The following is a 12827-nucleotide window of genomic DNA, read 5'->3' on the forward strand; positions in this document are numbered from 1 at the left end:
TAAATTTCAGAAAAATGATTGGTCAAGGTATAGCAAAGCAGAACTCAAGTTTTACTATATAGCCTGCAGTCAATCAGGAAGTGTGTGGGTGGCTGTGTGTGGGGAAAATGGGAACAGGGAATGTGGGTAAGGAAATTGGAATCATGTTTTGTTAAAGGGGGAAATGGGAACAGGGAATGGGGGTAAGGAAATTGGAATCATGTTTGGCTAAGGACAGGAATGGGAACAAGGACACAGGTGTAAGGCGCTGTGGTGTCAGAGCTGGGAAGGGGGACACTAAGGAAGGAAACTGGAATCATGCTTGCTGGAAGTTCACCCCAATAAACATTGAATTGTTTGCACCCTTGGACTTCGGGTATTGTTGCTCTCTGTTCATGCGAGAAGGACCAGGGAAGGAAGCGGGTGAAGGAATAAGCTCCCTAGCAGCAGGAGAGTGGGGTGGGGGAGACAAAACCTTTTGTAGTGGTAAACACCCATTTTTTCATGGTTTGTATGTATAAGAACATCTTCTGTATTTTCCACAGTATGCATCCGATGAAGTGAGCTGTAGCTCACGAAAGCTTATGCTCAAATAAATTAGTCTCTAAGGTGCCACAAGTACTCCTTTTCTTAAAATGTTAGGGAGCCAGGCTGGCAGTTTCTGAAGGCAGAAACAGAAGTAGCCCTCCATTTGAATCATCTTGGTCAAACTGAATGTTTTCCATGTAACTTTCTGACCAGTTCTAAACCTGACCCACCAGTAGTGCTCTGCCCATACCCCTGGCCTTCAAAGAAGAGTTGGTGGAAATTTTTTTGTGACAAATAATGGAATAATTGTGCGTGCTTAAAAGTTCAGAACTGGCTTTTGCCTGAGCTTATTGGAAGATTAGGGGTTAGAATTACAGCAATCCCAAACGTGAGGAAAATGGTAACATTTCAGAAAGGGAGAATTTGAAAATCTTTCTTCTGCAAAAATTAATATAAAACAAAGAAAAGGCAATTGTCCTCTGAAGTATTACGGTGCCAAACTTGTAGACTAAATTCATTCAGTCAAGTGTGAAACACCACCAGCTGCTTTAAGCACATCCAATCTCAGCTGTGGAAGAACTAGTGCTTATTCCTTTGAATGTAGCCAACACCTAAAAATCTACAGCAGAAAAAGAAAACACAAAACAACACTGTGCCATATAAATTCCCTTTTCCTCCTCTTTTGTTCTCTTTCTTCAGACTTTGTCCTCATTTGGCATGATGTGGGCTATATTCTCGTCAGTTACCAGTGTAACCCTGTTGCTCCCCAGCCACTTGATGTAACCAAGGGGCAACTTGTCTTTAGGGTCTGATTCCGCACATCCTGGGGAGACCCCTGCACCCACCTGGAGCCCCATTGCTGTCGTTGCAGGATTAGGACCCTCGTTTGTAAGTTTCTTGGAACAAGGGGCCTGTCTGTTTATTCGGCAGCAAGCAAGGCACCCTGAGTGGCAGAGGACTAACCATGGGTGGTGCCATTGAAGTCAGTGGGGTTTTCCCAGAGGCTTTGGCCGCGAGACACGATTGGCTCCAGGCTTTCCTGCGGGTTTGGTCCAACAGCTCCAAACCTCACCATTCAAACGAGCAAGCTGCTGGAACCGGCTCAGGCGGCCCCTCTGCAGCGCCCTGCCCACCGGATCCCTCTCCACGGGCGAGCCCGAACTACGGCCCCGCGGTCTAGCCCGGCTTTGCAGGAGCAGGGGCTCAGGTACTGCGCTGGATGCCCCAGCGCTACCGCCTCCCTGCCCGGGGGCTGAGCGCTCCCAGCGCCTCGGCAGTCCCCGCAGCCGGCTCCCCGCGAACGAGCGGGCAGGGCAGCGCCAGCAGCCCGCCGGAGCCCAGCCCGGAGCGGGAGCGGTACCTCCCGAGGCAGGGGAAGGAGGAGCCGGCTCGCTCCGACAGTGGGCGCCTAGTCACCTGCCCAGGCTCCTCCCCTCTCTCGGAGCCGGCGGGGAGCCAGCTCCGCGCTGAGCGCCGCCCCCCCGCTTGGTGCCTGGCTGGCCGGGAACCCATGCGTCCCTTCAGCAACTTCGGAGTGACCGTGCGAGCCGCCTGCCCAGCCCCTGCTCCGCTCCGCTCCGGTCACCCGCGCTGATAAATTAATCATGAGGGGGCTGCTGCTGGTCCTGCATTTATCCGGAGCGGACGGGGCCACCGGCTCCAGCCGCAGCACTGTGGGGTGAAGAGCGCGGGCGCCTGCCCCCTGCTCCCTCCAGCACCCGCTCCGGCTCCGAGCCTGCTCTGCTGCCAGCCTGGCAAACCCGGACGCCGAGGAAGCGTCGCTCTCTATGGCTCCGGAGGAGGTAACGAGAGTAAGGACTCGCCGTAGAAGCCAGGGACCGGCTTACTCCCTGTTTCCAGCAGCAGCCAGGAAACAGGGCTGGGTTTGGGGGGAGGGCGGCGTAAGGTTGTGCATGAGTAACAGCTGCTTTTATTGTTAGCTGTCCCTTGGTAGCCCAGGAAGAGTAGTAAACAGACAGGCAAGTAGCCTAATGTCCTTAATCCTTTCAATAGTTAAGAATCGGCACCTCCTGCATAACTGTGCATGATTCAGTCCTACTTTTACAGCTACTGATGCTATCAAAAACATTGTGACTTAAACCTCCGGACTTCCAGGTCACTTGAAAAGATATGAAATATTAAACACAGCCAGTATATTCATAATGCCCTGGTTACACCAGAGTAATGAAGACTTGCTAATTTACATACAGTACTAGGAAATTATCTTGTGGGGGGGAACCACATCCCATTGCACCTGCTCCATCGAGATTTGTCATTTGAATCTAGAGAACAACTATAACTCATGTAAAGCGGTTGCCTTAGATTATGTGTTTGAGATCTGTGGAATTATGAATCCAAGTGCTGCATTTAAATTTTCCACTAGGAAAAGACAGGGACCATTTAGAGTCAGGTCAGATCCAAAGTACCTCATTTCATTTAAAGCTAAACTGCAGTTATTTATTGTAATTCTGAAGAGCGCACTCTTGTCTTGTTCTGATACAAATACAGGTAATCCTTTTAGAGTACATAATATTGGGTAAATTGTTAAACTGATATTTCTCAGTCTCAAAAGTGGGTGACTAATATAAGGATTATGTTTTAGACTTAAATGCATCCTTTCATTTTGACACCTGTCTATGATAAAATGAGAATAATTGGGCTATGTTAAATTTCACTGTCAAAATTCTGGAGTGTAGGCATGCAAAATCACATTTTCCAATTTATATCATGGCTGAAAACGACTGGAAAAACTGCAGCTACCAGAATAATGATTCACTTTCTCTTTCTCTTTAAAAAAAGAAAATCTATGCCAAATGTATATAGACTGCCTTGATCCTCTGAATCACCCTTTTTAAATTGTAGTACTTCATTCTCTGTAAATTTTTGACTACTTCTCCAAGTGAAACACTTTTAAATAGTTTTTGGTTCATGAGAATAAATGAGATTAGCCAATATATATTTTTTCTTTTTTAAAAAGCGATTGCACGTGACTGCTATTTATAGGAATTTCTTATCAATATGGCTAATATTGGTTCACTAATTAGGCAATTTGATTATAGACTGGTATAGTTCTAGAAAATCATTTGTTTCATGTTATAGTATCTTTAAGATAAAAATTTAGATTTTTTTGTTGTGACATCAGTTAAGCTGCCTATATTTTACTAGTCATACTTGCAGATTTAAACAGATGGTTTGTGTCTGTACATATGCAAATAATATTTATATTTGGTTAATATTAACAATCTATAATATATTTAATAATGGTCATTCCTATATGTAAATCTTATGGCAGAAAACAGTAAAAGTTGCAAAAACTGCAAAAGTTTTATTCTTCCAATTGTGCAAAAATACTGATGTCCATACTAAAAAGACAAATAGTAATTCAAGTCAACTTGCAAAACATAACAATCTTCCTTTATTTGAGGCACAATGACTGAAGAAAATGAGGGGTGCTGTTGTTATAACACCAGTGGTGTATCTGGTTTGAACTTTCATAACTTGCAGGTTTAATGAAGAGAGATTGTTGTCAATTAGTGAAAGGGAGGCTCCTATTAAAATATTTGATAAGCCCAGGTATGTCAGAAGTAACAAATATGATCACAAGTGATCTTACTGCTGGACACATCTAGTCTTAAAACCAAAAATGGTTGCACTAATTGTCTCATCAGTATTCAGCACTACAACTAAAGCATGAAGGAGTCAAAAACAAACAACCAAGATGTATAAAAAGGACAAAATATAAAAAGAAAATATTGAGGAGGAAATTATATTTGTGAGTTGTGGTTTTTCTGTCAAACCCAGTCATTCAAGGATTGACAAAGCACAGCAGATAGTTCATCAAATATACTGCTGTGGGTTTTTTTTTTAAGTTTGTCAATAAGCCAATCAAAAAGGTGGGGAATCAAGTATAGATGTGCATGAAATAAGGAAACTATAGGTCAAACCACTGTAAACAATGGGGTCTTCTTTATTGGCTTCTTAGTTGGCTTGAATATCTGCAATGGCAACTGGAGGGCAGTTGTTTTTCTTTAAAAGCATAGTGTTTGTCAAATATGATTCTGCTATCACTATCAATGGCATGTTCAGAACTGTCAGTAACATTGGACCATCCAGTGTATACTTTGAACAGCCAGTGTGTTCAAAGTATACACTGAGTGGTGAGCAACTCCGAGAATAACCTTTTGGATATTTTGTTGGGGGGTAGGGGTGGTGGGAATGGGGAGGTTAGCACCATAGTTAACTTTTTTTATTTTTGGATCGATCAAAATGTCTTTCCTTATGTGTTGACTTTTTAAAAGTAAAAATATTTAGCAATAATCATTTTTCACTGATCTAGAAGCCGATTGAATTTGAATGGCGAGCCCTGAACCTGTGTAGATTGATAAGAGAAAGTAGTAGTCTGAGGTGGCAGGGACATGATGTTCTATTGCTACTTTTAGTAAGTCCTCTTGCTGTCACTCTGGCTGGTGTTCTGCCTGAATACGTCGCTGCATGTGGCATGGAAGCTCTGAAAAAGAAAGATGATACCAGAGCCACCATCGCAGTTTGAGCTTAGTATCTGTCTAAGGCTGAAATATAATATATGTTTGGCCACTGAAGCCTGGATCAAATTATGTTGGAAATCATTTGCTTCCATTTTAATCAGAATGGGAAGTCATTGGTCAGCCAGCAGCAAGGAAAGAACGTGCACGTACAGTTATCATGCTTTACTCCTCAGACTCTATTGACACTGTTGGTTGATGGCTCAGTGACTTGAGTAAGTGACAGTCCTATTTGGTTTTTCAGCTGCTGCAACAGGTTGAGCATTTTCTTAAAAGTGTAGTTTTCCACGCCTCTTGGTGACACCTGGTTTAAAAGGAGCAAGGCCGAGCAGAGTTGTCTGACCACAGCATTTACTCAGTGTGATATAAATGACCTATAGTTTACTATTTGACAACTGGTCCATATCTGTGGTAAAGTGAGCATGCCCTCCTTACTGTCTATAGCTTGTTTTTCAATCGCATGGTATTCTCTTAGCATCATAAAACTGTTTAACAGAATGTCTGGAGATACCAGAGGAATATTACCTGGGCATCAGCTGCAGGCATACATTTTAAGAGTGATTGCTATGAAATATTGAGATGGCAGCATAAGGCTAGAGAGTGCAATGCTGACAGCATAGGCCTGTATGCATGAGCAATTCAGTATCCAGTCGCTATTCTTGTTTTATACATTGTCACTTTTCTTGAACGTGTCTCGTCAACTTGTGCTCCAAAAAATGGTGGTGGTTTCAGGGTTCAAACAAGCTGTTCACTTTAGCAAAACTGGAAAGAGTTCCATAGTCTTTGAGAGTGGACTCATAGGGATGGTCAGTTACAGGCTAGCAGTGGGTGGCAGTAATCTAGGGAAATAAAACCACACTGAGAATCGGATGGCTCATACAAAGACATAGGAAATTACAAACTTGTAGTAGTTCAGTAGCTGATGAGTGTGGAATGGTAATTTTCTGATGAGCCTGTACGAGAGGCAATACCATTCCAGGCCATCAGTCTGTTTGGTAAAATTCCTAGTCTCTGCTTGAATCTCTTAATTTGAAGAAAAGAGTAAGTTTCTAGTCTTCTTCCATGCAAAGATAGCCTTGAAAATGTAAAAGGATGTGAACCAATCACTAGGGGTTAAAGCTTGGAGCTAATCTTTTCCTAAACTTCATGGGTTATTAACAGTCATCCAGGTTTAGGATTTGGTGTCCAGAAAAAAGCATAACTCCAGGTCTTTGGGGTTGTGGGTTGGTGTATCTTTGTGTGGGGAAGAGGAGTTAGAGTGGTGATGAAGACTGCATACCAAGTTTATGGTTGTAATCAGTGTCATGTAAACTATTGCTGAAGAACTAGAGCCACGACAAGCTCCCTAGTAGCTAGCTGTCTGGGTCTGAGTCAGTGTCTCTGCTGAGCACCCCGCATGACCTGTGACCACAGGGAAGGGCAACTTGGTAGTATGAAAGCCGATGTGGTCTAGTGGACTAATCAAAGGACTGAGAGCAAGGGACTAATCCCAGGCCAGCCACTGACTCTATCTATGGCCTTTGTCAAGTTACATAATTCAGGTATTTCAAACTTGTGTGCCTAAAGTTAGGTACCCAAAGATGCAGGTGGAATACCCTCGTTCACTCTCGTGTCTCCTTCTTCTCCCTCTACACATTCACTCCCTCTATCACAGTCACTAGTCATGTTAGAGCTGAATGGGAAATACATTTTGTCCCTATGAAAAAATTGATGAAAATTTTGCTTTTTATCAAGATTTTTCTTCAAAAGTTTTCAGATTTTAATTGAAAACCCCAAATAGCTTGTTAATTTTGGGCCCAAAAATTAATTGAAAACAAATTTCCAAGTTGATGAAAAAGCCATTTTTCATTTAAAAAAATTTGGAATGAAAGATTTTGACCTGCTCTGATCAGTCCCTCATACTACACCCTCCGTGCTCACCTTTGGCCCAGAGGCTGTGAGGAGAAGCAGGAACACCTGGCATTGGTCACTGTTGGAAGACAGGGTCCTGAGCTAGATGGACCTTTGGGCTGACCCAGTATGGCTGTTCTTATATTCTAACACTGGCCCACAGTTTTTTCATCAGGGGTTCCCTGCATGTATTAGTGTGGCTGCACTGCTCATAGGCTTACCATTTGCAGAGTGTCCAGAGTTTTGCACTTTACATGGATCTGACTCTGGCCTTCTACATTAGAAACTTTTACCAGTATAGCTGTGTTGGTTAAGGATACAATATATTTGTTTTTTCCTGACATAGCTGTGTCTGCAAAAGTCCTAGTATAAGTGCAGTTTTACCAGTTTGTGCCAGTAAAACTTATGTCCATTCGGCCAGGTCTACACTTAAATGTTTTGCTGGCATGTTGGTTAAGAGCGTGCAAAAAAACAACACCACCCATCCCTACCTGACAGACCTATGCCACCATAAGCCCTAGTATAAATGGAGTTGTACTGGCAAAGTCTGTTAGCTGGTGTAGCTTATTTCATTTGGGAACTGGTATAAGCTTTTCCAGTGAAAGAACTTTGTCAGTATAAGCTGTGTCTCCACTAGGAGGGTTTGCTAATAGGGTTATTCCAGCAAACCCTGTCCAGTGTAGATAGTGATACCAGCAAAGCCTTCCTCGTGTAGACCGTACCTTTGTGTGGGAGAGGATTATCATGAAGAGGTTGCTTGTTGTGAGGCTTCCTGGGGGCAGGAGGGCAGCATGACTTATGTCAGAGTTGGGGTGGTCCCGGAGGTGCTTATGTACTGACACATCCTGTTATCTGTTTTACCAGCTCAGCTGGCCAGTGGCTACTTCAGGTGACAATTCTCCTAAGGCTGACAAAAACCGTGAGACAACACTCTGTTTTTTTTAAACTGACAGGGACAGGCCCTGAAAATGAAGTAGTTGAGCTTCTAGCAAAAAACAGTCTGTCATGAAAATCTGCTACTATATAGGATACTACATTGGGAGCTCTGGGAAATTACAGCCCAGTAAGCCTTACATTTGTACCTGGTAAATTGGCTGAAACAATAATTAAAAATAGAATGATACCTAGAAAATCATGATATTATAGCAATTAACAAGCATGGCTTCTGCAAAAGAAAAATGTCCCTTAGTAATCTGTTAGAATTCCTTGAACAGATTAATAAAATAGTGGCTAAAAAAGAACCAGTTGATATTTGTTTGGACTTTTTAAAAACGCCTTTGACAAAGTCACTCGTGAGAAGCTACTAAAGAAGCAAAGTAGTCGTGAGGCAGAGGTAAAATGCTATCATGGATCAGAAACTGGTAACAGACAGAAAACAAAGAATAGGAATAAGAAGTCTGTTTTCATCATGCTAAAGGTAAACGGTGGGGTGCTTACAAGATTCTGTACCAGGATTGGTCTTATCCCATATATTTATTAATGTTTTGTGAAAGGTGGTCAGCAGTGAGATGGCAAAGTTTACAGATAACACAAAATTGTTCTTCGTACACAAGAACAACGGAGGATTCAATGAAACTGAAAGGGCAAATTCAAAGCTATAAAAGCAAATGCTTTTTCACACAATGCACAAGTAGCTTATGAAATGTATTACCCAGTGGCATCTTGTGGGATGTCTACACTGTAATAAAAGACCCATGGCTGGCCTGGGTCAGTTGACTTGGGCTTGCGGGGCTTGGGCTGCGGAGCTATGAAATTTCAGCATAGACATTTGGCCTTGGATTGGAGCACAGGCTCTGAGACCTCCCCCCCGTTGTGGGGTCTTAGAATCTGGGCTCCAGCCAAAGCCCGAATGTCTATGCTGCAATTTTATAGCGCCACAGCCAGAGCCCTGTGAGCCAAGTTAGCTGACCTGGACTCTGAGGCTCAGTGCCATGGGTTTGTTTTTTTTAATCAGAGTGTAGATGTACCCACTGAGGGTAGGACTTGATGTTTTCAGTAGTAAAAGGAGTATCCATAGTTACATAAACAAATATTAGGGAGGATAAAAAATTTACAAATTAAAAAAATTACTTACATTTATATTAAATATAGGTTTCTTTTTTAAATTTAAACTTGAAATTATGGCAGCCTATGTTAAGGCCTAAACTTATCATCAATTGTCAACAGCAGTAGCATTTTCTGCAAGGTGCAGAGAGACCATTTTCTTCCGTTTATTCAACTAGTTCAGTTCAATGACTAGTTCATTCATAGTTAAGAAGCCAAGTGAGAGTTGAAAATGCAGGAAAGCTTGTTTTCCTTTTTCTATCTATGAATGAAAACTACTTGTGAGAGGCTGAGATCTACAAGTTCTAAAATTTTGAACATAAGAACGGTCATACTAGGTTAGACCAATGATCCGTCTAGCCCAGAATCCTGTGACCAATGCTAAGTGCTTCAAAGGGAATGTACAGAACAGGCAATCAACAAGTGATCCATCCCCTGTTGTCCACTCCCAGTTTCTTACAAATAGAGGCTAGGGACATTCAGAGCATGGTGGTGCATCCCTGACCATGTTGCCTAATAACCATTGATGGACCTATCCTCCATTAACTTATCTAGTTCTTTTTGAACCCTGTTATAGTTTTGAAGGACAATGGTGGCCGAAAACAATCAATTCAGTTCACTAACCTACAGATAATTCTTCCTTTGTTTAATCAATCAGTTAGATTTAAATGCAAAGCATTTTTTGGTAAACCTTTTTTCTTATGTATCCAGCATATTTACAGTAGTTTTATTTAACTAATTTTTAAAAATGCTGGTTTTGTGCACTTTTAGTTGAATTCAAGTTTTCATCCAAAAAGAGCTTGACACAAATCGCTAGTGAGAAATGCATCAATCACCATTTTCTAACTTAATAAAAATGTAAAAATTAAGAATCTGAATAACTGTAAGGGGACTGTTGAACCCTTACTAACATTCAGTGGGGGTGTTTTGGTTAGCTAGCTCCCAGTACTAAAAGGGGAAGGGTCTATGGGAAACGAGGACCCTGAGACTGATAGTCCCCAGGAACAATGGGGAGAGGCCAATGACAGGGTGAGCAGGCTAATCAGGGAGTCAGGAAGCCAGGAAGGTCCTGTCCTCTGTGTGAGCTGGATTTGCCTGGGTCAGACAGAGTGGGGCTGAGCTAAGGAGAAAGCAGGGGCCCAAGCTAAGCTGGGGAGCAGAGCTGTGCCAGATCCAGAGGGACCAGAAAAGCAGCCCAGAGAAAGCAGACCCTGTCCTGGGAGCAGAGCTGCAGCCCCAAAGCCAGAGGCACAGCCCAGAGAGAGCAGACTTGCCCTGGGAGGAGAGCTGCAGCAACCAGAGCCAGAGGGGCCAGAAAAGCAGCCCAGGAAGCAGGTCAGTGCTGGGAGCAGAGTCACAGAAGCAGCCTGCAGAGCAGACCTGTCCTGGGAGCAGAGCTGCAGCAACCAGAGGCAGAGGGGCCAAAGAAGCAGCCCAGGGAGCTGGAGGCAGAGCAGCAGCAGTGCAGAGACAGGGTGGTGGAGCTGGGGCTGGAGCAGTCTGGAGCTGGGTGCGGGGAGCAGCTGGGGAGACGGAGGGGGACCCTGGGCAGTGGGCCCAGCACAGGGAGACGCCTCAGCCAGGAGGCTCTGCAGGCCAGACTTGTGGGGGGGATTGGTAACCCTGACAGGGCGGGGGCAACGCTGGGAAGAAGGGCCCTGCCACCTAGAGCCTGAGAGCGTGTGGCCACCACCAGAGCGAGTGTCCAGCCCACAGCATCCCTGCAGCACAGTCAGGGCCTGAGAAGAAGGCCTAGGACTTACAAGGAACAGACTGTGAACTGCCCTGACATTCCAGAGACACTGTTTGTGATGTTCCCTGCCACAGAGCGGGGTGATGTGTTTCCGTTAACTGTTCCCATTTTTCCTTATTCTTTTTAAAATTAATTGTTGATTAAATAACTTGCATTTGGTTTAACGTGTATGTGGGTCAGTGGGTCAGAGAAGTGCCCAGTGCAGAGAGAGAGTACCTCGGAGTGGGAAGACCCTAGCCCCTGTCCTAGGTGACCACAGCAGGGTTGGGGGTCGAGCCCCCCAGGAATCCCGGACCCAGCCTTTTTGGGGTTATGAGGACTCTGCCAGACAGGAGAGTGGAAGGGGAGTCCTCAAGGGCAGGGAGGCCACTGGGTAAAGGAAGTGGGAGCGAGGACTCAGATCCTTTTGCTAGCCCACTTCACCAGGGTAGTGCAGAAGCCAGGAAAGTTCCCCACAATAGCGGGACTATTCCCCCGCTTACGTAAGTGTGCTGACCACTGTCAGAGACAGGATACTGGAGTAGATTGACCGGTTGACTTATTTGGTATGGCACTGCTAGTATTTGAAGTTCACATGATAAGCTTATTATTTGTAAAAACTGAAATTGTGGTGGTCATTTATATTAATGCAGAATGGTTGTGATCGTCATGGACAGTCAGAGTTATTTTTGTTTGCTTTTTGTGAGGGATAGAATGGGAGTCAGTAATTTTGGTCAGAGGCGCCGACTTTCTAATGTGCCATGGGATGCTCGACCCCTGCTCTATCTGAGGTCCTGCCTCCACTCTATCCCTTCCCCCAATGCCCCACCCTGGCCCTGCCTCGTCCTGCCTTGCCCTCACCCTGCCTCTTCTCGCCCCCTCTCCGACCCCTCACTCACTCCTCCCCTTTCCTCCCCAGCGCCTCCTGCACATCGTGGGATGGCTGATCCTGGGAGGCGCTGGGGAGGGAAGAAAATGCTGGGGAGAGGGGGAGGAGCTGATCGAGGTGCTGTTGAGCACCCACTGTTTTTTTTTTCCCCATGGGTGCTCCAGACCCAGAGCACGCACAGTGTCGGTGCCTATGGTTTTAGTGGCTCCTGAATGGCATTAGTGTTGGATGCCATCTTTTGTATCAAACTCTAGCCAGTAGATGTTGGATAAATTAGTAGCCCAGGCACCTATCCTTCTCTCACTCCCCTGTCTGCGTATCCTGACTGTTAAAGGGAAAAGAGGAAAGATTTCTGCTACTCTTCCTTCCCCAGGCCCTTGGTTGCTGTTAAAGTAAAAGTGGTCTCTGTGACACTCACACACAGGGGCAGCCCTAGCTGTTTTGTTGGCCATGGTGGAAAATATTTTTGGCTTCCCCACCCATGAGTGGCCGAGCAAAAAAAAAAAATATCTACACAATTGAGGAGAGGGGGCTGGCCAATCAACTGATCAAAACCAGCTGCCCTCCGCTCCCCAAAAAGCTAAGCAGCACAGTGGTCCAGCACTCCCTGTAAGTGTGCATCGAAGGTGACCAACCTGGTTGCCCACCCTTAGAACTGGCCCTGCATACACGCACACTCGGTTGCTGTTTTGTCAGTTTTCCTCACCTATGTGAGAAACTCCAGGGCTGCTTGTAGCTTTCCCTAGCAAAGTGAAATTGACATACATGTTCTGCATTTCACAGCTGCCCAAAAAGTTCTGAATGAAAGTCTCCAGTTACTTTCAATGTAAAGGGGTTACATGAACAGTATGGAACTGTTAGTCTGTGGGCTCAAGAAAATCCTATCCCTTCGGTGCACATTTAGAAGGTTACCTCTATAGTCAAGAACTTATTTTCTTTAAAAATAAAGGCCTAACTTCTGTACAAAATAGAAGGATTTAGGCCTTCTATTTGGGAACACTAATAGAAAACATAAGTCATATAAAGGCTTGGATAAATGGAACTCAAATAAAAATGTCCATGCATTTAACATCTTTTTTTCAAACTTAGTATTTTTAATGTAGTTTTGAGTTTGGTTAGTACATTGTCTAGTTATTAGTGTATTTACCTTTATTTTAGTTCATGTTGACATCATAATGAGGTTTGTAAAGACTTGTCCTGGTATTGATTTGTTTCATCTTGACAT

General features: G+C 44.2%; 1 pseudogene across 2 annotated transcripts in view; it reads left to right on the plus strand.

Moving 5' to 3' along the window:
- The first annotated feature begins 1173 nt into the window (after nucleotides 1-1173).
- Nucleotides 1174-12827, plus strand: part of LOC311524477 (heparan sulfate glucosamine 3-O-sulfotransferase 1 pseudogene) — a 106904-nt pseudogene continuing 95250 nt past the window's right edge. Inside the window, exon 1 of one of the 2 annotated variants that reach the window (XR_014714704.1) lies at nucleotides 1174-2318. The product of XR_014714704.1 is annotated as a heparan sulfate glucosamine 3-O-sulfotransferase 1 pseudogene (transcript). The remainder of the gene's footprint in view (nucleotides 2319-12827) is intronic. The other variant, XR_014714705.1, reaches the window with a different exon arrangement.

Source organism: Lepidochelys olivacea (assembly GCF_965140295.1).
Source record: "Lepidochelys olivacea isolate rLepOli2 genome assembly, chromosome: 7".
Classification (NCBI taxonomy): Eukaryota; Metazoa; Chordata; order Testudines; family Cheloniidae; genus Lepidochelys; species Lepidochelys olivacea.